The 26,385-nt window shown below is 41.2% G+C and overlaps 1 long non-coding RNA gene across 1 annotated transcript in view; it reads right to left on the bottom strand.

Annotated features, from left to right (window-relative positions):
- Positions 1 to 6,768: 6,768 nt before the first annotated feature.
- The window catches only part of LOC129707436 (uncharacterized), a 79,943-nt gene continuing 60,326 nt past the window's right edge, over positions 6,769 to 26,385 (bottom strand). The window contains exon 3 of the long non-coding RNA XR_008725180.1: positions 6,769 to 8,258. This is a non-coding gene — a long non-coding RNA (uncharacterized LOC129707436). The remainder of the gene's footprint in view (positions 8,259 to 26,385) is intronic.

A 26,385-nucleotide genomic window follows, 5' to 3' on the forward strand; every position in this document is an offset into this window, starting at 1 on the left:
CCCTCCCCCCCCTCACCTACATCAGTCTGAAGAAGGTTTCCGGCCAGAAATGTTGCCTATTTCCTTCGCTCCATAGATGATGCCGCACCCGCTGAGTTTCTCCAGCACTTTTGTCTACCTTCGATTTTCCAGCATCTTAAGTTCCTTCTTAAACATTGTGTTCACCCATACTCAATTTGCTTATTTTTCGAACATACATCAGGGATTTAATCCAGGAAAGTGTAATTTTAAAAGCATTGTTTGGGTGATCAATTAGAATAAAATAAGAGGACATAAACTGTTGCCACTTGGCCATTGATAAATCCCTCAGTGAATATTAGTTACATCTTTTATTATGTAATGACTATATTGACGTCAATGGTTTGAAATTAAAATGCCCTCTATAGTCAAACAACATAATTTGTTTAATAAAATGTTTGGTTTGATTTTCTTTCAGATTTTGACTGATCATGCTTCTGATGGAATTTCATGAGGTTTTATTCTTTTAAATGTGCTATATAAATGAGTTATGGCTCATTTTTACCAGTCTACAGACACAAAGGCAGTGCTGGCATTAAGATGTTTTGTAGGATGTAGCGTTTAATACGGTTCTCAGAAATGTTTTTATGTGAAAACCTAAAATATAATTTTTAGTAACCTTGTCATATAGTTCTTATTTTAATTCCAATAGCTGCCATTTAATTTTATGCACTGAAAATTCCTGGGAATAAACTTTCCAATGTAAGTCATGAACTGTTTTCATCTGCTTCAATTCTGATTTTAGTGTTAACAACTTCCAAGTATAAAGTTTTAAAGAACACATTGTCCTAGAATGTTCACATTGCCATAAACTAGCACCATCACAAATTTTATTCAGGGCTTTGAGTAGAGAATTAGGTACAAAATCTGGCACCGTAGCACATGATGTTTGAATATGTTGCCCAACAAGAACGTGCAGGTTCATGCATTAATGTGCTCTGGTCACCATCTTGGTGGTATGAATATTGATTTCTCTAACTTCAGGTAGATTCCCTCCCTCTCTATCCCTCCCTTATCCACATCACACTAACTTCTGATTTTCACCTAACAAACTGGTAACAATGGCCTGTTTCCTGTTACTTTTTTGCATATCTTTCATTCATTGTTCTTTATCATCGCCTATATCTCTCTTTTCGCTGATCCCTAACCAGTCTGAAGTAGGGTCTCAACCCGAAACATCACCCATTCCTTCTCTCCAGAGATGCTGCCTGTCCCGCTGAGTTACTCCAGCTTTTTGTATCTGTCTCTTCATGTGTACACAGCTGAAGACATGTAGAAGTACCCAGTCACTGCTGATTTGACACCAACAATTCCACTATGGAACACAGAGCCACAAGTGCTGCCCTCTCTTAACCTTACCCATCACCACACCACCATTATTTAAAGGAGTCATCAATTATGTACTTTCTTTAAAGATAGACAGAAAATACTGGAGTAAAGCCCCTGTCTCACTTACGTCCTTGGCATGCTAATTACGCGACCTCGTGGTCGTGTTGAGGTGCGACAGTCCAGCGAAGGTCGCGCGCGACTGCATGCGCCCGCACAGCCGTCTGGAGCGAGTGACGTCATTTGAAGATGGACACAAAATGCAGGAGTAACTCAGTGGAACAGGCAGCATCTCTGGAGAGAAGCAATGGGTGATGTTTTGGGTCAAGACCCTTCTTCAGACAGAGAGTTGGGGAGAGGTGAAACAGAGCCATCTCTGCTTTGTTCTGTACCTTTCCATGCCTCTAGTTACCCTCTTGTTTATGATTAACACTTGCTATTGAGACTGGGACCACTGGATCCAGGCACCTGGCCAATAGACCAAACCTAGATGGTATTCCACTTGAAGTTTCAAGGGATCAAGGGAGAAGGGAGGCACGGGTTATTGATTGGGGACGATCAGCCATGATCGCAATGAATGGCGGTACTGGCTCGAAGGGTCGAATGGCCTCCTCCTGCACCTATTTTGTATGTTTCTATGTAAATCAAGAAAAACATTCCTTCTGCACCTACCTCATTATTCTCTGTAGACGTTAACAACACTTAAGAAGTCCAGAAAATACAAAACACTAGAACACCAGAAACCACTGCTAATAGTGAAAAAAGCAATAAACTTCTATGTATTTGATGCTTCCTTGAATATAGTGAATGGGCCTTCCAAAAACTGAAGACAGCTGTGTAACACTAACCATGCGGTAAGCTGCAAAATAGCAATGTTGACGTCAAATCAGCATAGCACGTTGATCAACAACACAATCTGCACCCTCTGCATTTTTCCAGGAAGTATTTGTAACAAATGCGCTAATCTCACAAACTTGGTTTCTTTTTGATATTTAGTTGAATTCTATCTTAAACAATGCTCTCACTAAAATCGAGCTATTTCTTTAACATGGGTCCTTGCATTCTAACAGCATTGTTTACCAGTCATCAGAATCCACTGGAAAATCTAGTTTAGAGCACCAGTGAGCTATAATACAATTACACACATACATATAAATTAGGTGCAGAAGTAGACAACTTACTGCTCAAGTCTGCTCCAACATGTAAAAAGATCATAGTTGGTTTGTTGTAAGGTCAACTTCACATTCCCGTTTGCCTATAGTAAACTTTCAACACCTGCTTATTAAGAATCTCTCTGCCTCTGCCTTAGAAATAGTCTGAACCTCCGCTTCAACTACCCTTTGAGAAAGAGGAGTCCAAAGAACTGCGGAACCTATTTTGTCTCATCTCTAACTTAAAGGGGTGACCCATTATATTTAAACAATGTCCCCTCGTCCTAGATTCTCTCACAAGAGAAGATATATATATATCTTCTATATATCTTCTATATATATACATTCTATCTTCTATATATATATGTGTGTGTGTGTGTGTGTGTGTGTGTGTGTGTGTGTGTGTGTGTGTGTGTGTGTGTGTGTGTGTGTGTGTGTGTGTGTGTGTGTGTGTGTGTGTGTGTGTGTGTGTGTGTGTGTGTGTGTGTGTGTGTGTGTGTGTGTGTGTGTGTGCTTGTGAGTATATATATATACACACTGAACTTTTTTTTCTCTTTTTGTTTATCATATTATTTACAGTGTATTATGTTTACATATTCTGTTGTGCTGCAGCAAGTAAGAATGTCATTGTTCTATCTGGGACACATGACAATAAAACATCCTTGACTCTTGACTCTTGACATCCTCCCACATCCACACTGTCTAAATCATACATGTGTCATTCAGTTTTCTAACTTCAAGCGGATTTAAGCTTGGCTTGGCCTTCATTTCCTCATTAAAAATAAAACTCTAAGCTCTGCCACATATAAGACCCTACAATCCCCATGAGTGAAACTCAGTGGACTTTATGTTTCTATCTTCCTATTATTAAGATAACTGTATTTATATAATTCAGTGTCTTTCCTTGAATCTTCAGAAACCTGACATTAGTCATTGAGAGGAAGTCAATGCTGCTTTCTATAAATACAGCAACAGAAATAATGTGCTCGTATCTTGTTATCTCACATTTGTCATTCTCCTTACAACATAAAAGGAGGCCATTCGGCCCGTTGAGTTAATGCCAGCTTGAAAATCAGACCCATTCCCGTATTTATTCACCTGCAACCAATGGTCCCTCACATGCTCATCAACTCCCATCCTCCTGCCACCTACTTATATGAGCAGTGAACTAACATACCCGTGAATCTTTGGGATGTGGGAGGAAACAGAAGCCCACAGGGGAACCCATATGGTCACAGCTAGAATGAAAAAGCTTCGCACAGACGGCACCTGAAGTCAGGATCGAACCCAGGTTGATACCAGTCTGTGGCAGCAACACTGCCTACAGTTCCATGTTTAAGAAGGAACTGCAGATGCTGGAAAATCGAAGGTACACAAAAATGCTGGATCGACTCAGCGGGTGCAGCAGCATCTATGGAGCGTTGGAAATAGGCAACGTTTTGGGTCGAAACCAAGGGTTTCGGCCCGAAACGTTGCCTATTTCCTTCGCTCCATAGATGCTGCTGCACCCGCTGAGTTTCTCCAGCATTTTTGTGTACCTGCTTACAGTTCCACCCTGCTGCCCCTCCCTGCATGTGAGCAGAAGTGCATGCCTTTGAAAGTTGATTTAACAGCTCTTGGAAGGTATAAAGAGATTTCACAGGAGTGTTTTAATACCGGCAAGGTAATCACTTATATAAAAACATTTGAAAATGACAACGGTGAGTTATTAACACAAAAATCTCAAGCAACAGTTAACAGAATGATTATGTCCTCGAGAGATTTTCTTACACTTTCATCCTCACGGTTGAGTTTCTCAGAACATATAATGAACACAATGATGCAAAAGATTGATTATATACTGTGAATACTGGACAATTGGCTTTCATCAAAACCTCATTAATGAAGCCTGCTTTTGCTAAATTGTTTATTGTCTTGCAAGGCTGGACATAAGGAACACGGCTTAATATGATTGAAACGAGATTGATTGGGATTTAAAAAAGGAAAGGTCACATCCTATTGAAATGTGAATCTAGTGCGAAGGCTTCCTAATCCCTGGATTTTGAGCTCCGGTGTGCTGCCTTTTCATTTTAAGCTTGTTGCTCTACACCAAAGCTGCGCTGGCAACTGATTAAAAATGTAAGCTGCAGAGTGTTGCCCAAGGACAAAGAGATGAAAGTATTCTTTAAAAGAAAGTTACTGACGGCTACAAAATACTGAAGTACTTGTAGCATTTTAATTGCTCTTTGGGAGTAGGGATTTTGACGTACAAAATCTCATTTTCTGAGCTTAAACCATGACTGGAAATGTATTCCGCTTTTTTTCTCGTCGACTGTTCACTTTCAAGCCAGTAAACGTGGTGTTAAATGCATCACAAATATGAGAGAAGAAAAGAAACAAAATCCTACTTTGTGGCTCCAAGGATGAAATATCCTTTCAGGTGCCGACAAACTTTTTGTGCAATTTCAGCAGTTTTATTTGGCTTTTGCAAAAAAAATCATGAGAAGAGGACAATTGTCCCTTCATCTTCATCCATCATTCTTGTGCAAGGGGGCTGACACGTAACTGGGCCTTGATCTCTGCATAATACCAATGCTGTTTTTCCCAGGGGTTCAAGGTGAGTGCTGTATCCAATTCCTATCTGTGGTGGACTGCAGTAAGTCACAAGAACTCAGAACTTACCATGCCTCTTGCAATACATACACCTTACAATATGTGATTTATATAATCATTCCATTGACATTAGGAATATTTCGCTGACCTGAATATTGAGTCAACCAGAATGCATTTTACATATTTTAATGTTGTTTGTATTTCTTTAGGGTTTATTGTATTGTTCCACTGCAGTAATATTTAGAGAAAGGACAATATGTTTATTGTATGGGCATAATGCATCTCTACTATCATGTAGGGAAAATAGCACTTTGCAACAATCACAGAAATCGAAGCTGCCAACAAAATTAGCGTCATTATATGTTTCTCTGGAGATTTAAACTGATACATGTTCTTTGCAGTTCTCCAAAATGCAACTTCACTCTGATGCTGTGAACCGCCAAGGCTCTACTCATCAGTATAAGGAACAAAAGAAGACACAAAGTGCTGGGGGTCAATCAGTCCGAAGAAGGTTCCCGAACCAAAGCAAAACTTATCCAACTTCTTCTGAGCTGATGCCTGAGCTCCTGACTTATTCCAGCACTTCATAAAGTCATAAGTGATATGAGCAGAATTAGGCCATTTGGCCCATCAGGTCTACTCCACCATTCAATCATGGCTGATCTATAACTCCTTTCTAATCCCATTCTCCTGCCTTCTCCCCTGACACCCGGACTATTAAATTGCAAATAAGTCTTCTTATAGTTAAGAGTCAGGAAGTTATAGTTATAGCTAAGAAGCAAATAGTCATCTTTTGTCAACCACCATCTGCAGTTTCTTGCTTCAAGAAATAGCCGGGAAGACTTGATGGGCCGAATGGCCTAATTCTTCTCCTATAACTTATGAACTTATGAAGTTATGAATTCCTGGTGTTTGGTAAGAATTGATCTTTTCTGTATCATTGTCAGGCACCCGTCAACAATGGGCCCCCTCCTTCTATGATAGGCAATATTCTCTTTGTCAGGTGTCATGTACATATGTCACAGCAGGAACTATGGTTTGTAGGGAAGCTGAAATGTGTAAGAAAATAGTTCCTCCCGCTTCAGGGCATCAAGGTCATGATGCGCACCTGATCCTTACTCCCATAATTTGGCAGGTTGGAATATTGTCTGAAAATGGGTTCTCGACCCAAAACGTCATCCATTTCTTCTAACCAGAGATGCTGCCTGTCCCGCTGAGTTACTCCAGCATTTTGTGCCCATCTTTGGAATGTTTAACTTCCACTGCGTACAGAGTACCGCAAGGCTCAGTGCTGGGACCCCAGCTATTTACAATATATATTAATGATTTGGACGAAGGCATTGAATGCAACATCTCCAGGTTTGTGGATTACGCGAAGCTGGGGGGCAGTGTTAGCTGTGAGGAGGATGCTAGGAGGCTGCAAGGTGACTTGGATAAGCTGGGTGAGTGGGCAAATGCATGGCAGATGCAGTATAATGTGGATAAATGTGAGGTTATCCACTTTGGTTGCAAAAACAGGAAAGTAGACTATTATCTAAATTATGGCCGATTAGAAAAAGGGGAGATGCAACGAGACATGAAGAAGGGTTTCGGCCCGAAACGTTGCCTATTTCCTTCGCTCCATAGATGCTGCTGCACCCGCTGAGTTTCTCCAGCTTTTTTGTGTAACCTGCAACGAGACATGGGTGTCATGGTACACCAGTCATTGAAAGTAGGCATGCAGGTGCAGCAGGCAGTGAAGAAAGCGAATGGTATGTTGGCATTCATAGCAAAAGGATTTGAGTATAGGAACCCCTATACTGCAGTTGTACAGGGTCTTGGTGAGACCACACCTGGAGTATTGCGTACAGTTTTGGTCTCCAAATCTGAGGAAAGACATTCTTGCCATGGAGGGAGTACAGAGAAGGTTCACTAGACTGATTCCTGGGATGTCAGGACTTTCATATGAAGAATGATTGGATAGACTCGGCTTGTACTCGCTAGAATTTAGAAGATTGAGGGGGGATCTTATAGAAACCTATAAAATTCTTAAGGGGTTGGACAGGATAAATGCAGGAACATTGTTCCCGATGTTGGGGAAGTCCAGGACAAGGGGAAATCCTTTAGGACTGAGATGAGAAAAACATTTTTCGCACAGAGACTGGTGAATCTCTGGAACTCCCTGCCACAGAAGGTAGTTGAGGACAGTTCATTGGCTATATTTAAGAGGGAGTTAGATGTGGCCCTTGTGGCTAAAGGGATCAGGGGGTATGGCGAGAAGGCAGGTACAGGATACTGAGTTGGATGATCAGCCATGATCATATTGAATGGGCTCGAAGGGCTGAATGGCCTACTCCTGCACCTATTTTCTATGTTTCTATGTTACTGCATCAGACCGTTGAGATCCTTCAGAAAACCTCTGTGCGATGCCAAGATGTGTTACTCCTGGGTCCTGACCTAATTTGTGGCTGCTCGGCTGCCATCTGTACAGATGGTGACTTTACTGATGGGGAGCATCTAAAAATGTACAACATTTTCAGCCATTTATATCCTGTAACCCTTCAATTTTAGATGCCGCTGTCAAATTTGTTACTTGCATAAACACTGCACAGTCCCAACACTCAAAACCAATAAGAAAGATTATAAAAACCTTTCCAACGTAAATGGAAAAGAAAATGACTAAAGTCTCTCAGAACCTGTGTTCAATCATGCTTAGAATAAACTGCTATTCGATTTTCTTTCATCCCGTCTTGAAAGTTGTTACTTACTCTGGGGTATAATTCCATAGCCTCTGATATACCACATGTTTATGAAGTTCCTCGGCTCCCTCAATTTTCTCTTCCACAATATCTAAAAAAAATATGACATGTCTGTGCATCATTTTGATCAAATGATCTTTTGGTATCTCGAAGGATCGATGGTTCAATGATTCTTTATTGTCACGTGTACACAGCACAGTGAAATTATTTTTCCACAACCCACATACGCACAGTCACCATATTCTGGCACTGTTTACAAAGAAAAAGTCCAAAGTCAGGTCCACATGTTGGAAGTGAGCGCCCCTGGTCCAGGTAAGCACAGGTGAGCCCCAGGTTGCTGCATGCCCATGACCCAATGTCCCTGTCCTCACCCGATCACCTCTGTGTCCCAGGGACTGCCTCCCGCAGCCGATCTTGATGGGAGGGTTTCCTTCTGGGAGGGTTTATGAAATCTATATTATGACATATCCCATTAAGCAGAAGGCAGTCATACTAACAATGTACAAAATGGAAGGACATCATAACATGTTTTTTTTCTTAACTCAAATCCTGTCAATGTGTGATGGCATGAATATTTGTGCAATTCCTATTGTCAACAGTCTTGCCAAGAACATACAGTGGATTTTTAAATTAAACCGTAAAATTTTAATGCAAAAGCTTGATCTATTTAAAAATGGGACACTTTATATGATTAATAATTATTAATTAATAATGATTTTATGTATTTAGTTCCTGTTTAGGAAGGAACTGCAGTTGCTGGTTTTAATCATAAATAGACACAAAAAGCTGGAGTAGCTCAGCAAGTCAGGCAACATCTCTGGAGAGAAGGAATGGGTGATGTGTCGGGTCGAGACCTTTCGTCAGACTGAGAATCAGGGGAAAAGGAAACAAAAGGTTTTGACGGGCTGAGTTACCACAGATTTTTGTGTCTATTTTATTTAACATGTTGGTCATGCTAAAAATAATCGGGACTTCTCTTCCTTTAATCGGGGACATTGCGTGCAAACGTTGCTTGCCCAAGGCCAACAGCATCATAAAAGACCCCACACTCCATCATGGACTGTTCACTCTGCTGCCCTTGGGAAAAAGTTATCGCAGTATAAGGAGCAGAACGGCCAGGTTTTGCAACAGCTTCGTCCCCCGAGCCATCATACTCTTGAATCCCATATAATGTGCCGCCACTATTATCTATTTTATCTTTTTATCTATTTTATCTTTTTTTATTTATTTTATCCTTTTGTTATTTTATGTTGCACGGTGTGCCAGATGCAATGAAATTTCGTTCAGACTTGCATTTGTTGGTGTATTTCCGAATGACAATAAAGTCTTTGGTTGATTGATGCCCACTGATTCATTACTATCACAGAAAATAATGCAGCAGTTATCACAAGGTTTTCCTTTTCCAGTAATAAGGAGTGGAAATTGACAGGAGGGTGATTCGTAAGTGGAACTTGAAAATAAAATCAAGGTAGACTCAGATCATCGTGGGGTGTCTACTTTGAAGAGTTCCATGTGGGCAAGAGCAAGAAGAAATAACCAGGCTCCAGCAATTACTTCAAGCTATGAATAAAACTGAATGTCCTGTTGCCAACTCAGTGAAACCTTCATTAATTCCTTCACCCTTTCACTACAACTTACTGTATTCAATTTTTGATTCCATAACTTTCATATTTTTTAAAGAAGTTGGTTAGTTTGCCTTTGATCAAAATCCCCAACGTCCATATGATGAGCAAATTTTAACCAATAACCTTGCTGCCACATCAAAGAATTCAAACATTAATCATAAAGGATTGATCATTAAAATATCCAAGCTAGCATTTATTTAAACTCGGCAGGTGGGAATAGTGTAGATGGGGCAACTTGGTTGGCATGGTCAAGTTGGGTCAAAGAGCATACTTCCTATGAAAATCATAGGAAAGTAACAAACTTGTGACCGACCAACCTGTATTCATCTCCAAATATTTTTCAAAATGTTTATACTGTGTAATTTGTTGTCATTTATTTCTCAGCTCTTCAAGAATAATACAAACTCAGAGCTATCCCCATCAACACATCTCTGTATGATTATGAACAATCTATAAAGGTAACTATTTAAATTAAGTTTTAAAGGATGAGTTAATTCAAGGAATTAGAACAAACAGACAGAACAAAAATAGACACAAAAACCGGAGGAACTGAACGAGACAGGCAGGATCTCTGGAAGGAAGAAGGCTCTCAACCCGTTCCTTCTCCCCGGAGATGCTGCCTGTCCTGCAGAATTACTCCAGCATTTTGTGTCTATCTTCAGTGTAAAACAGTATCTGCAGTTCCTTCCTACACAGAACAAAGCTGCATCCATATTCAGAGGCCGGTAAACTAACAAAATCAATTGCACTATTACAAACATTCAGAATCACCCAATGTCTTTTGCCACTTGAAAAATAAATTAATTGGGTCAAGTAATGTATTTAAATTGTAACAATACATAGTCGTCAAACGTAATTAGTGGGGACAGCGAACAAGAATGAGCAAAGTTTTACATTACAAGTAAAGGGTGACCTTAACAGTTGTACCCGAGAAAGACTCATCTGCTTCAACAGCATTGCAGTCATTTTGTTAAATACACCACTACAGCAAATTCTGGCCACATCTTCTTAACATTCTTTTCCAATAACATTTTCAAATGTCAAACTAAATACCACTGATAATCAAAACATAAGCCAGTATTTAATTGCTTTGTGGAAATAAAAAAAGAATTAATTGAAAAATATTACCTCATATTTAACTAGAAAGTGCATTAAATTATACAGAGCTTGAAAACCAATATATTGTAAGTGCAACACGTACATTTGTTACCCATTGTCCATCATAATTCTCAGTGCCTGAATGTCTGCTGTTTTTTTAATAGAAGTCAGTTAGCACATACTTAGAGCTTGTTGGATAGTTCAGATTTCTCTGCATTGCCCTGTCATCTGCAATGTATATGTTGTTAGACAGTGGCGGACTGGCCAGGGTGTCAGCTTGCCCGATGGCAAGTGGGCCCCTGATGAAGTGGGCCCCGTATATCAAGTGGGCCCCTGATGAAGTGGGCCCCCTTTGTCTCCTGGCAACCAATATTTTTAGACCCAGTCCGCCACTGTTGTTAGAGCATTCCAATTAAAGGAAAACAATAAGATGGTTTTTAGGCAGCTGGTTTGTGCCAAACAAGTCCCTTTAGTAATGGTCAGTGTTGAGCAACAGTGAACTGGAGAATGGAATGGGTCATGTTGCTGTTTCTTAACAAGTATTTTCTTGTCATCTGGGATGGCTTTTCTGTAGCCAGACAAAATGAAACCTGAAGTGTATCCTTTTCAAGGACGTAGGACTTCACAATTTAGATGGAGGTTTTTACATCTCATTGTGGCTCTTCCCGCTATTTGACAGATCTATCCAATTCAATGCTATAAATTTATTGATCAAGGAACTGCCTTATACCCACACCATCCGGCTTGTTAAACATTTTTATACCATCTATGGGTGATATTTTGCTTTTATACCACATATCAGTGTGTAGAACTAGCAACAAGATTCAAGCCATTAAAAATACTAACAATGATCTGGAAAATTAATTGGAAAACACATTCATAAAATATAACATTACAAATGTATTAACACTTTTTAAACTTGCATCAGGAATTTAAAGAATGGGTTAAAACTGAGTCAAACTGCTGGAGTTGTTGGCTTTTAGTTTAGTCTTTTTACCATTCCATGGATTATGACTGATCATTAACCTCAATGCCACTGTCATGCAGCAAACCATCTCCCTTGAGTCCACTATTATCCACGATCAATCAATCTATTTCTCAAGTAACTTAGCGCTCTTATAAACAGAATTCAAAAAGATTTCCCATGCTTTAGATGAAGAAGATTCTTCTAATTTCTTTCCTAAATGGCTGATCCATCATTTTGAATATGTAATCTCTGGTCATCTTTCTTTAGGTCCAATTATCATTGCACAGAGGAAGATTAGAAATATTGAGATTGGATAATTTTAAATGTTTAAAAAATATTTCTTCATGTTATAAAATCCCTTACATAAATCCATGTCCAATGTTGCTTGTCTTAAAGTGGTAGCTTTTCTTTGCAATTTAATTCTTCTTTATTTTGCAAAAGGCTTTAGTTTTAGTTTAGTTTTCATTTTAGAGATACAGAACGGAAACAGACCCTTCAGCCCACTTAGTCCACAATGATGATTTGAACAGGATAAATTGTAATTGTCCTTAAAAAGATTGTCATTTATAGTACTGTGTTACAACTTGCTCGAGTGTTCACAGCACTCATCAGGGAGGTAATCATGTGGACCACTGGTGGACGACCAGAAGCCACTCTGGTAAGATCAAGCCTCAATAATGCTCAGCCAGGGGCTGGAGCTGGAAGGTCCATGTTGTTTTGGGACTGTACCCCGCAATACTGCACAAGTGTACAGAAGCACCATTGTGTCTTGCACAACAATTAACATTGCTGACAGCATACAGCCTCCATAGAAAAGCATCACATACATATGGAATGACCACAGTAGATGTTATGGTATGCTGTGTACTAGAGAATGATTTTTAGTACCAGAATTAATACTGAGGACATATAAATTCAATCTTGTATGGCAGAATTTTTATCCAATGTGTTTTTAAATTATAAATCAGATCAAAACAAGAAAGCAAACAAGCTGATGATATTAAATCTGTTCTACTTTTGATCTACTTATTTTGTTCTGGATATATTAGTATTTATTCATTCATTTTCTATGATAACCAGTTTACTGCTACTTAAATATACCCTGCGAAAATAAATCACTGCAGCCTACTACAAAATAATTGCTGTCAGGGTTTTCTAACTTAATTTAATTAGGTTTGAACTTCTCTGCTGATTAACTGCTGGGGTGCCATGGGATTACTGCAGTTGCCACCACTACTTACAATCTATATTATTGAATAAGATGAAAGAACTCAGAGTATTGTAGCCACATTTACTAGGAATACAAAATCAATGGGAAGTAAAGTGGTGAAGAAGATGCAAAAAGTCTGGAAAGGATGAAAGATAAATTTTGAGATGTCAAACAATTGGCTGCTGAAAAACAATCCAAGGAATTTTGAAGTAGTCCATTGTGGTGGGGAGAATAGAAATGCAGAATCTCTATACTTATAAAACTCTGATCTTGGATGTGTATTTATTTGTGTGATGTTCATGTGCATTTAACATCTCCTCGAAAACACAATGCGCTAACGGTGACATTTTTACATATTCCGATAGAGATTTACGTCACGATGCCAAAAATCGCCTTATCTGAAAATTTCATGCATTATTTCTCGAGTCATTTATGAAAATGTTCACAAATCGCAAATAACTTAGAAAATAAACAAGATGGTCTCGCTGATGACGTCACAATGGATCTGACTGCCTGCCGCTGCTCGCGCTGCGAGTGACGTCACCCATGAAAGTCTTCTGTACTTCTTGGCATCTTAACTTACACTTCCTTACACTGTCGATCGCAGGAACTCGGCGAATCGTGACGCCTTTTCCTCGCTGGTGATCCCAATCCCACCTGGCGATCTCTGGCCGTCACGGGGCACGACCCTCTCTCCCCGCCCGATCGTCTGTCATGGGGGTGGGTGGGTTTCCCCTCGCGGAAGCCACGATCGGCTGGCCCTCCGCTGCATGGAGAGTGTTCGCGCCCGCTCAGCGTCCGCGCGCCTGGTGGGGAGGCTGCTGCCGCGGGCCAAGCCCGGCTTGACGCCCTCCCTCGTGTCCACGTCGGCCCGCAGCCTCCCTCGGGTCGACGATCGCCCGCCACCTCGCTCGTGGTGCTCGGCTTGACGCCCGCCTGCGGCCTCGCTCGGCTCCACACCCATCCGTAGCCTCGCTCTGGCCCAGCACCTGGTGGGGAGGCTGCTGCTCTACGACCTGGGTAGGAGCTGCCCCTACCCTCTGCCTCTCCCTCTCTACCCCTCTCCCCCTCCCTCCCTACCCCCTCCCTCTTTCCCTTGCTCCCTTTCTATCCCCTCCCTCTCTATCCCCCCTTCCTTCCTTCCCCCACTACATTTCTTTCTGCCCCCTCCCCTCTGTCCCCCCCCTCCCTCTCTGCCCCCCCCTCCCTCTCTGCCCCCCCCCCCTTCTCCCCCCCTCCCTCTCTGCCCTCCCTTCCTCTCTCTGCCTGCCCCCTCTCTGGTGGAGGATTGCGTTCTGTAACCAGCCCTCCCCTGTGAAGCCGCGCGCCGCCCAATGCCTCAATCACTACCCCCCCCACGCGTTGAGGGGACAGGACCCAACGGGTCCCACTTGGTTTGGTATCATATAAAATATGTGATGAGTGCCACAAGGCTCCATCCTAGGCCGCATTCTCTTCTTTCTGTACATGCTCCCCCTCGGCCAAGTTATTCAAAGGCACGGCATTTCTTTCCACTGCTATGCAGACGACACACAGCTCTATCTCCCCCTGAAACCCAACAACCGGTCAAATATAATCAGCCTCATGCACTGCCTCGAGGACATAAAATGTTGAATGGCACAGAACTTCCTCCAACTAGACGAGAGCAAGTCTGAGGTCATCCTACTCGGCCGGTCCAACTACATCAAAACAATAACAGGCAGCCTTGGAAGCCTAACCTCCTTAGTCAAACCGCACGTCAAAAACCTTGGCGTGATATTTGAGTCCGCATTAAAGTTTGACAAGCAAGTCAATGCTGTGGTAAAAACTAATTTCTTTCAGCTTCGCACGATAGCTAAAATCAAATCATTCTTCCAATTCGACGACCTTGAAAAAAATCATCCACGCATTAATCTCCTCCCGCCTTGATTACTGCAATTCCCTATACACTGGCATCAGCCAATTATCCCTGTCCCGCCTGCAATTGGTTCAAAGCGCCGCAGCGAGACTTCTGACGGGGACCACATCACCCCAATCCTGGCCTCGCTCCACTGGCTCCCAGTACGGTACAGAATCAACTTCAAGTTCCTCTTATTCGTATACAAAGCCCTTAACAGGCTTGCCCCCCCCCATATCAAAAATCTTCTAACCCACCATTCTACCTCCAGGTCCCTCAGGTCGGCCGACTTGGGGCTACTGGCTGTCCAGGTTTAAGCTCAGGGGTGACCACGCTTTTGCGGTTGCAGCACCTAGACTGTGGAACAGCATCCCTCTCCTCATCAGACCTGCCCCCTCCATCAACTCATTTAAGTCGAGGCTCGAAACCTATTTCTACTCCCTAGCGTTTTTGAGGCCCTCTGAAGGGGCGCTGTAAACAGTTTATGTATGTGTTGTTAGTCTATGTAACATTGTATGTAGCACATTAGTACCTGCACTGATATACAACACTTTGTTCAACGTGAGTTGTTTTTAAATGTGCTATACAGAAGTGTCTAGATGTCTGAGTACATAGAAAATAAGCACGTATGTACAGCAAGTAAATTAGATAAATTCCGTAGCCAAGAACGAACCATTCTATTCCTTGACCATCATCTGCTTTAATCTGTGGTTTTCACACCTTCCATATCTCTAGTTTCCCTCTCCCCTGACTCTCAGTCTGAAGAAGGGTCTCCACCCTAAACATCACCCATTCCTTCTCTCCAGAGATGCTGCCTGTCCTGCTGAGTTGCTCAAGCATTTTGTGCCTTTCTTCAGTGTAAACCAGCATCTGCAGTTCCCGACTGCACAATTGTACAGGGTCTTGGCCAGACCACACCTGTGATATTGCACACAGCTTTGATCTCCTTATTTTAGGTGGTATTCACTTACACTGTAAGCATTTTAGTGAAAGTTCGCTAGGTCGATTCCTGGCATCAAGGGGCAGATTCGTGAGAAAAGGTAGAGCAGCTTGCGCCTTTATTCATCGGAGTTTAGAAGAACAAGAGATAATCTCAATGAATTGTAAAAAATTCAGATCAAAAGCTAGATGTGGAAAGAAAGTTTCTCCTTCTGTGGGCATCAAGAGTTTGGGAGGCAGTCTCTGATTAAGGAGTTCACGCATTACAAAATAAGATGCAATAATCATCTCCCAGAGAATTGTGGATTTTTGGGCTTTTCTACCTCAGAGAGCTGTGGAGGTGAAATTATTGATTACTAGACTAAGTGCAGATCTGTTGGGAAGGTGGAGGAATATTCTGTTTCACTGTACTGTTTGGGGGGGGGGCATTGTGACGTCACTGGAAGCTGGTGTTTTAAAAGGTGGTTTTGGCTTTTTTTGGAAACTTTAATCATGAATAACCCGGGGGAGAGGGGGCGGGGGTGTGTGAATCACCTGGGGGGGGGGGGGGGGGGGGGGGTGTATGTGAATAACCTGGGGAGGGAGGGGATTGGGGGTGTGGCACTCGGCAGCTTGATAGCCCATTGTGATTGGTGCAATGTGAGTGGCATTGTGACATCATCAGTGGAAAGTCCTGGAAAAAGGCTGTGGGTGAGAACCGTTTTTTGCCTTTTTTTTTCAAACGAATCGTCAATAACTTGTGAAATATAGGATGAAATCTTAAGTGAACCTGATTACTGCGCGGAGGGGAAAAATGTGTCAGAATATGGAAAAATGTAAGCACGACCGTGTAGCGTTTTGGCGAAGATACAAAAACACATACACACATACAGACTCACAAACGTATACATACATACAAACAAAATGAGACTTTTAATAGTATATAGATAGATATTAATGGCTGAGATTGATGGATTTTTGGATTACAGGAAAAGCAAGGGTTATGAAAGGTAGGCAGGAAAGTGGCTGAGACCATGATTAGATCACCCATGATCCTATTGAATGGCAAAGCATGAGATGCTCATTTATTACAAGGATAGGGTCCCCCTTATTTGTAACATAGACAGAGTCCCCCTTGTCCGCACCTTCCACCCCATCAGCCATCATATACTCAATATAATCCTCTGACATTTTGACCACCTCCAACGGGATCCGTCCCATTACTGGCCACATATTCCCATCTCTTCCCCTTTCTGCTTTCCGCAGAGACAGTTCCCTCCGACACTTCCTGGTCAATTTGTTCCTTCCCACCCAAACCACCCCTCCCCGGGTACTTTTCCCTGCAACCGCAGGAAATGCAACACTTGTCCCTTTACCTCCCCCCTTGACTCCATCCAAGGACCCAATCAGTCTTTCCAGGAGAGGCAGAGGTTCACCTGCACCTCCTCCAACCTCATCTACGGCATCCGCTGTTCCAGGTGTCAACTTCTCTACATCGGCGAGACCAAGCGCAGGCTCGGCGATCGTTTCGCTGAACACCTCCGCTCAGCCCGTCTTAGCCTACCTGATCGCCTGGTTGCTCAGCACTTCAACTACCCCTCCATTTCCCAATCTGACCTTTCTGTCCTGGGCCTCCTCCGTTGCCAGAGTGAGGCCCAGCGCAAACTGGAGGAACAGCACCTCATATTTCGCTTGGGTAGTTTACACTCCAGCGGTATGAACATTGACTTCTCTAATTTTAGATAGACCTTGCTTTCTCCCTCTTTCCCCTCCCCCTTCCCAGTTCTCCCACGTCCTACTGTCCCCACCTACTTCCTTTCTTTTTCCTGCCCTCCCCCTCCCCCACCCCCCCGCCACCGACATCAGTCTGAAGAAGGGTTTTGACCTGAAATATCGGCAATTCCTTCTCTCCATAGATGCTGCCTCACCCGCTGAGTTTCTCCTGCATATTTGTCTAGCCTGAGGTGTTGTTTAGTTTCCAAACATTTACCATCTTCATTATAACTTTACTAAAAGGCATTGAACACTATTTCCTTAAATGATTAGCAAATGATTTTAACTGTCTGGTCAGAAATTTAGAAATTGTTTTTTAAAAAATTGTTATACCAGCGTTACAGACAGTAATCATGCATAACATGCAAGATTTTGAGTTGATATTTTTGCAACCATTTTCGGCAAATGTTCCATGCAACAGGAAATTACACTGACACGATTCACTGCAGCACGGATGTCATTTCCACAACAAATTTTGCCTATGTGATGTCCTTAAAAAAGCTTTCTGATGGATATCCAATCAATGGGCCACAAAACTATGACCTTCATTTGTAACTCACAAGAAAAGGAGTAAATCATGCATCGTCTGGAACTGTGTGTGATTTACAACATTCCCACATTGCTTTTAAATGTGGATACAGCAAAAACAGTTACTTTTAGATTAGTGGCACAGCTGGTTAAGCCTCTGCCTACAGTGCCAAACAACCCGGGTTCAATCCTGACCTCGGGTGCAATCTGAGTATTTATGTTTTCCCTGTGAGCACGTGGGTAGCCTCCAGGTGCTCTGGTTTCCATCTACATCTCAAAAAAATGCAAGTTGCACCCTCTTGTGCAGTGTAAGTAGTAGTATCTGAAGAGGGTGATGAAAATGTGAGAGAATTAAACAAAAATGGGATTCATCTTGGATTAGCGTGAATAGGTGGACTGAAACAGTGTGGACTTGCCGTCAAAGGGCCTGTTTCTACATCGTATCTCTTTCTCCCTCACTCACTCTCATATAAATTCATCCCCTGCAGCCATTTCAATTTAATGAAGGTATCTGTGGCCAGGGGCAATAGCCACAGATCGAAGTGTATGCACACTGAGTCATGTGTGTGAGACGTTTTGATCTGGGGCCTAATCATTATTTTGATCACGGAAGCTCGGAGACACAAAGAGTAATCCTGAGCAAAAAATATCAATGCTCCCAACCAGAAAAATTAAGCCATGCTAGGTACTTTCTAAGTCCCCTACCCCATATAATTACATTTTGTCTTCGGGGCCATGATTAATCTCAGCTGATAACATGAAAGGACGATTCATCTGAAGGATCACTGGAATAATGATTGTTTTGTCATCGAGACAGGCAAAACCAGATCAAAGAATTCACCAAAAATAAAATTTAAAAATACTTGAAGGTTCACCAGACTGATCTCTGAGGGTCACCGGGCCACCAAATAAGGAGGGGTAAACTTAAGATGGCTAAGTTTGTATTCAACACTGCTCAGAAGAATGAGAGGGATTTAATTGAAACTCACAAAGATCAGACAGGGTCAGACGGACTGGATGTGGGAAACATATTTCCCCTGGCTGCGGAACCTAGAACAAGGGGTCACAGACACAGGTTACAGGGCAAGAGATTTAGCAATGAGATGAAAAGACTTCTTCACTCAGATGGTGGTGAACCTGTGGAATTCGCTTCCAAGAGGCCTGTTGAGGCCACATTATTGAATATTTTTAAGAAGGGAATCGATACATTTCTGGATGCAAACAGTGTCAAGGAGTTTGCGGAGAGACAGTGGTGTGGTATCATTGTATCCAGCACTGGTTTCCTCAAGATTCCAGCATCAGTAGTTCCTGTGCCTCCATGTTATTGCTCTCTATTATTTAGTGTTTAGTTTCCTCTTCCACAAAGACAGATACAAATAATTGTTTAATTTCTCTACTGATACTTCATTGCCCAATATAATTTCTTCTGTCTCAGTCTGTAAGAGTATGTAATTATTAATCTTGTCCTTTTTATCTATGTACAGAAGCTTTTATATTCTGTTTTGATGTTTCAAGTTAGAACAACCTGTTGTTCTACGTTCCTTATCAATGTCATTGCCATCTTTTGCTAAATTCTGACCCCAATCAGGCTTACTGATTGCTCAAGAAATTTCAAGGCAAAGACGGTAGGAAAAGAGCAGCGTAGGTTCACGAGATTGATCCCTGAGATGGCGGGACTGTCAGATGAGGAAAGATTGAAAAGACTAGGCTTGTATTCACTGGAGTTTAGAAGGATGAGGGGATATCTTATAGAAACATATAAAATTATAAAAGGACTGGACAAGCTAGATGCAGGAAAAATGTTCCCAATGTTGGGCAATTCCAGAACCAGGGGCCACAGTCTTAGAATAAAGGGGATGCCATTTAAGACTGAGGTGAGAAAAAACTTTTTCACCCAGAGAGTTGTGAATTTGTGGAATTCCCTGCCACAGAGGGTAGTGGAGGCCAAGTCACTGGATGGATTTAAGAGAGAGTTGGATAGAGCTCTAGGGGCTAGTGGAATCAAGGGATATGGAGAGAAGGCAGGCACGGGTTTTTGATTGGGGACGATCAGCCATGATCACAATGAATGGCGATGCTGGCTTGAAGGGCTGAATGGCCTCCTCCTGCACCTATTTTCTATGTAATACATGGAGTCAGAATCGAACCCAGGTCTCTGGCGGTGTAAGGCAGCAACTCTGCCACTGCATCACCATGCCACCCCTCTAAACTATCTCCAAACTAAACTAAACTGAAACTTTTCCATCCGATTGAACATTGCGTGATATGTTTTCAACACTTGCACTCTTGAGTTGCTTCCCCACCTGCTGTTACACCATTCTATAACAAAATACAATTATTTCAGCTTGTTACAGTAATAAACTTGATGAGTATTGCACCAATATCAAGTAAATTGCTATGAAGTAAAAGCAAATTCTGATGATAACATAATAACACGGAATAAAATATTTTTTAACTACCAAATCAAAAGCAAAATAAGTGCAGATGTAAATGGAATGAGAATATAAAATACTCAAAATATTCAGTCTACGCAACATACTTGAACAGGAAAGCAAGTAATCACTTAGATTAATAATTGGAAAAGGATTCAAATATTTTATGATGCTTCTGTTGAATCTGACAGTACCTGCTTTCAAGCTTTTGTAACTTCTGCTTGATGGGAGAGGGGAGAGGCAAGAATGTGAGTGGTCTTTGATTATGTTGGCTGCTTTCCCAAGACAGCATGAATTTAGTGTAGCAGGGGCCATGGGGGAAGGCCGATTTATGTGATGGACTGGACTGCGCTCAAAATCCTCTGCAATTTCTTGCAGTCTTGGGCAGCACTGTTACCCCACCAAACTGTGATGCATCACGATAGGATGCTTTCTATGGTGCATGTGTAGAAATTGGCAAGAGTCATTGGAGACATGCCAAATTTATTTCGCATTCTGACAAAGCAGAGGTATTAGTGTGATTTCTTAGCCATACTCTCAATGTAGTTGGACAAGTAGCAGGAGAATGTGTTGGGTATATTTATGCCTAGACACTTGAAGCTCTTGATCATCTCCACTTAAGCATCATTAATACAGACTGCGACATGTGCTTAACGTTGCTTCCTGAGGTCTTGACATATTACTACTAAGCCCTCTATATCTTTCCTGTGCTCCATCTCGTCCTTCTTTGGGATCCAGCCCAACGCAGTGGGTCAGAGGTGGAGCCTCGTGGGTCGACGAAGCCCGCAGCCAATGGCCCCTGGTTTGACGGATATGCAAGCAAAGAATTTCACTGTGACATGTCACACTTGACAATAAATTATTCAATTCAATTCATTTCATCTGCAAACTGGAGCATTGTATTAGAGCAGAACGTGGCCACACCATTGTGAGTGCAGAGGGAGTACACTAAGGGGCTGAGAAAGCACCCTTATGGGGCACCAGTGTTGAGACTCATCAAGGAGGATGTTTGGTCATGGGCCATTTGGTCTATGGTCAGGTAGTCAAAGATCCAGTTGCAGAGGGAGGCGCTGAGACCTAGGTCCAAGATCTTGGAAATATGTTTGGTTGGTCAATCTGATGTTTGTGATGGTGACCATGGCCATAGACGTACACGAGGCTGCTGGGAAGGTGACATATTTTCACGAACCCTCTGTTCAGGATGAACATAGAATACATTGGGCTCATTGGGAAAAGAATCATTATTGCTAACTTTGCTATAAAGCCCATTATAGCATGCAATCGATGGGTTTCCGTGTGGTTAGTCTAGGACTCTGGCTTAGCCTGGAATTGGCTTTAGGCAACGCCGATAGTTTTGTGAAGGTTGTATCTACATTGCTTGTACAAGTTGAGATTACCTGACGTGACCGCTTCAGACTCGTCCCTGATAGAAGTAAGAAACTCATTTATCACAATGGTGTTTAGTCAATTTGATTAAAAATAATTTTTTGGTTGCAGATTAAAATCTAAATGCAAATACAATGGGCAACATTGCTCTTCTTAGGATTATGTTCATTATTGTCACGTGTGTAACAAGATAAAGTGAAAAGCTTTGTTTTGCACGCTATTCCGATCGTGCCGCTGCCGATCGGAACGCCTGTTGAATGTTTAGTAGAGTGTTAAATTTGTTCATGATACATGTATTTTATTTCTATTTATTTTTAATGCACACTGAATGGACACTGGTTGAGCAACGTTTTTTTGTTTCCTCTGGGTATGTGAATACTCAGGAAATGACAATAAAGATATACAATACAATACAATACAATACAAGCCTTCTTTGTGTCTACCTAAGCTTCTTAACAAGCTTGTCAATGTGGTTATTTCAGCTCTAATAACTTCACTTTTAACCTGGTGGTCAAGCAATTCTTCATCTATTTCCTTCAAGAACAGTAGCAACTATATTATATTATTATTAGATCCTTCTCTAAATGGAAAATCGCAGGAAAACAGGCAATATCTCACCCAGTGGCAATGACCTGTTCAAGATCAATATTATGACATGGTGACTTATTGGGTGTGAAATAAATACTGGATTAGATCTATAGTTAATTAAGCATTGTTACAACTTCTAATGAATATGCACTGCAATCGAAAGGATAACATATATATTTAATGGAATTTGAGCACCATTTTTCAAATAGTTTAACATTGCAATAGGTTTTCCTTGTTGGTGAAAAAGCAAAGAACATAAAACTATGTTTAACTTGTATAAACTAACAGACTACTTGCAGATGTGTTTCTCATCTTGACCATTACTATTGAACGTTTGAAGAATAGAGCCAAATCGTTCTCTTTTTTCATTAGTTTCAGGTTGAATAAATAAAAAGTATCATACTTATACTTTTAAGCTTGAAGAATTATATTTATATCTTCATATTTAAAGCCTTTGTCTTCGAACTGGATCATGCAGTGCAATATGTGCCACATAAATCAATCCCAATAAAATATTAAACAAATTCGCAAGTTCTCTTGTCTGTGATAAAAAAACATACTTTGCTCTATTTATTTTCTTTTTAATTTGAGCTAAATTTAAAATATCAGATACAAAACAAAATCCATCCACTGATTTGGAATCAAATCTTGGTCGAAAGAAGCGATGTCATAGCCATATTTTGGGAAATACAAAAATTAATGGCTACATTTTAAAGGGCGGAAAGGCTACAAGAAATTATGGCTATACCGCAGTAAAAAGCTTCCATTAAAGATGAAGAATTGAGTTAAATGTATTTTGAGCTAGACATCATCTTGGGTATGATTACGTCGATGTATTTACATGGTCTGCTGTCTGACCAGAGCCCAAGGCTCAACATGGTGCCACACAGTCTGTATCAATGTCCACCAGAGATTCATGTTTACAGAGTTTCTGCAAAATGATTCAGAAAGATACATTTGAGCGTGGCTTCCTCGCAGTAATCAGTTACACTGACATTTCCAGGGAATTGAGATGTGAATGTATTTTGATATTAATTTTCCACCTCATGCTGGAAAGTCAAATGCATTGCTGTTCTATCACATGTAGTAGTTTTACAGTTAAGTTTAAAATTATAATAAATGTTATACTGGATGGCAAATATATATGTTTCTTATTCAGTTAACCTGACTGGATCTTTCCAGTCCTAGCTATGGTTTATTTGCTTTTAACACATTAATAGACATGAAGGAATTATCAAGTGGCCAAAGTGAAATATCAAAGTGCAATGTCCTAAGCCAATGACTGTGGGTCGAGGATAGCACAGTGGCGCAGCGGTAGAGTTGCTGCCTTACAGTGCCAGAGACCCGGGTTTGATCCTGACTACGGGTGCTGCCTGTATGGAGTTTGTATGTTTTCCCTGTGACCGCGTGGGTTTTCTCAGGGTGCTATGGTCTCCTCCCACACTCCAAAGATGTACAGGTTTGTAGATTAATTGGTTTCAGTAAAAATTATAAATTGCCCCTAGTGTGTAGGATAGTGCTAGCATATGGGGTGATTGGTGGTCGGCATGGACTCGGTGGGCTGAATAACCTGTTTCCCTGCTGTGTCTCTAAAGTCTAAAGTCAAAAGTAAAGCCATCTGCATTGAGTCTGTGGCAATGCACCAACTTGTTCATTAAATTCATATAAAAGAGAGATTGGTAGATTTGTGAATATTAAGGAGAGGGAGATAGGGATAGTGCAAGATAATGGTGGCAAGGAAGAAGTGCAGCCTATGATCTTGATGAACCAGTACACCTGGTTTGAAGGGACAGATGACCGACTATGTGTTGGAAGGAACTGCAGATGCTGGTTTAAACCGAAGATAGACACAAAGTGCTGGAGTAACTCAGCATGACGGGCAGGATCTCTGGAGAGAAGGAATGAATGACTTCTCTAAAGAAGGGTCTTGATTTGAAACATCAACCATTCCTTCTCTCTAGATATGCTGCCTGTCCCGCTGAGTTACTGCAGCTATTTGTGTCTATCTTTGGCCTGCTCCTGCTCTGGGTTCTTGTGCTCTTATGATAGACAACATCCAGAACTATATTGTTCACACGATTCCTGTCAATTTACCATCTTAGTATTCACTAGAAAAAACACAGGTGCATTTTTGTTCCCTTTGCAGTCTTGGCCCTTTTAAAAAATTTCCAATCTTCACATTTCTTTAAGATTATTCACACACCTCTAATTCTGACTTTTTATTTTCTTCCTGAATGTAATATTTTTGCCTATGTCACTTCTGCTGATAGCCTCCAAGGATATAAGTTCTCAAGATTCCTCTTCAAGACTTTCTCCTTCAAATCCTTTCTCCTTCAAGAGAATTTTTGAAACTGATTAACATCACATTTCGGTCATCCAGCTAATCTCCTGTCATGTGACAACATTGAATTTTGCTTAATATCCCATCCAGCATTCTGAAATGTTTGCTGTGTTAAAGAGGTTAGCAAAATATTAGTTACTGTGATTATTTTAATTGAAATTATGTGATTAAACATGAAGTTGTGCAATTGGGTAGATGTCTGGAAAAGCAAAAACATTTTTGAATTACTGACAAAGTGGAGAAGGAGATGACATATATAGATACATTTATAGATATATCAAAATATAGATGTAGAAATAGATAAATTGTCCAAATATTGTTAGACATTCCACGAAATAGCTCAATGTTGTCCATTTCAAATTACAATTGAATTGTTTAAAAGGTATACCCATCCTTTACAAGTGTGCTTAAAAGTGGGAACAAAGATTTGTTCATGGACAAAATGTACAAAAATTACTTCCTGTATTACTAGTCTTCAAAATATATTGTTGAGTCTGCCCACAGGCAAGTCTAATTCCAGTCTTCTGTCAAGGAAGAGTTTGGTCTTCATTGATAATTGATGATACTTTTTTTAATCAGAGTGACATGCAGAAGATACAAATACTAACATATTTATTCGCTCATATATATGCACAAAGTTGTTTTAACAGTTCAGAGCAACACATTACACTAAGAATATTAAAGTAAAAATTAAATTTTAATGTAACATCTCTATTAATGAGTAGCTGCTGAAATGATAGCCTCAGAAAACTGATAGGAATGTTAATGGTATAATTTATCATTTATCAACATGAATGAGCACTAAGAAGTTGATTTTGAAAACTCTGGCCCGTGGAGCTGAGGGGAATGGGTCATCACATGTGCATTGTTGCCTTATGAAGATCTGATTGTAAAGGCTCGTCACACTGGTGGGATGAATATTGACAAGAGGACTAGTTGAATTCCTCTCCCCAGGTACTTTCCCTTAAACCCGCATGAGATGTAACACCTGGCACTATACCTCCTCCCTAACTTCCATCCAAGGACCCTAGAAGTGAGACAGAGGTTCACGTGCACCTCTTGTAACCTGCATCATGTGTTCCCGATGTGACTCCTTCACATTGGCGAGACCAAACGTAGACATGGTGACTATTTTGCCGAGCCATTGTCCGCCAAAGCCTCCTGGTAGCTATTCTTCACAAACAGAAAAAGTTGAATGTTTAGATTTTGAATTTTAAATCATATTAATTAAAGGAGGGATAGGGATTAATGAAGCGCATTCTGAGTATCTGGAAACTTTAATACTCAGTTGAGAAGGCGCTGAGTTGAAATATTTCTTCAATAACCACAATTTGGACATTGAAGAGGCAATTAGGTATTTCACTGGGGAGTCAGCTTAGATTATGTAATCACTGTACAGACTTGAATCAGAAACCTTCTTAGTCAAGGCAATAGGGCTTTCAGAAAACACAACAGCAGTAAGGCTGTGGAAGACAATAGACAATAGGTACAGGAGTAGGCCATTCAGCCCTTTGAGCCAGCACCACCATTCACTGTGATCGTGGCTGAACATTCACAATCAGTACCCCGTTCCGCCCTTCTCCCCATATCCCTTGACTCCGCTATCTTTAAAAGCTCTATCTAACTCTCTCTTGAAAGCATCCAGAGAATTGGCTTCCACTGCCTTCTGAGGCAGAGAATTTCACAAATTCACAACTCTCTGGGTGAAAAAGATTTCCTTATCTCCGTTCTAAATGGCATATCTATGAAGATCTGGCCAGGCCCAAGAACATTAATGCAACCACATAGCTCATCAATGCCTTAACTTCCCTAGAAGAT

Source organism: Leucoraja erinacea, chromosome 21 (genome assembly GCF_028641065.1).
Source record: "Leucoraja erinacea ecotype New England chromosome 21, Leri_hhj_1, whole genome shotgun sequence".
NCBI lineage: Eukaryota > Metazoa > Chordata > Chondrichthyes > Rajiformes > Rajidae > Leucoraja > Leucoraja erinaceus.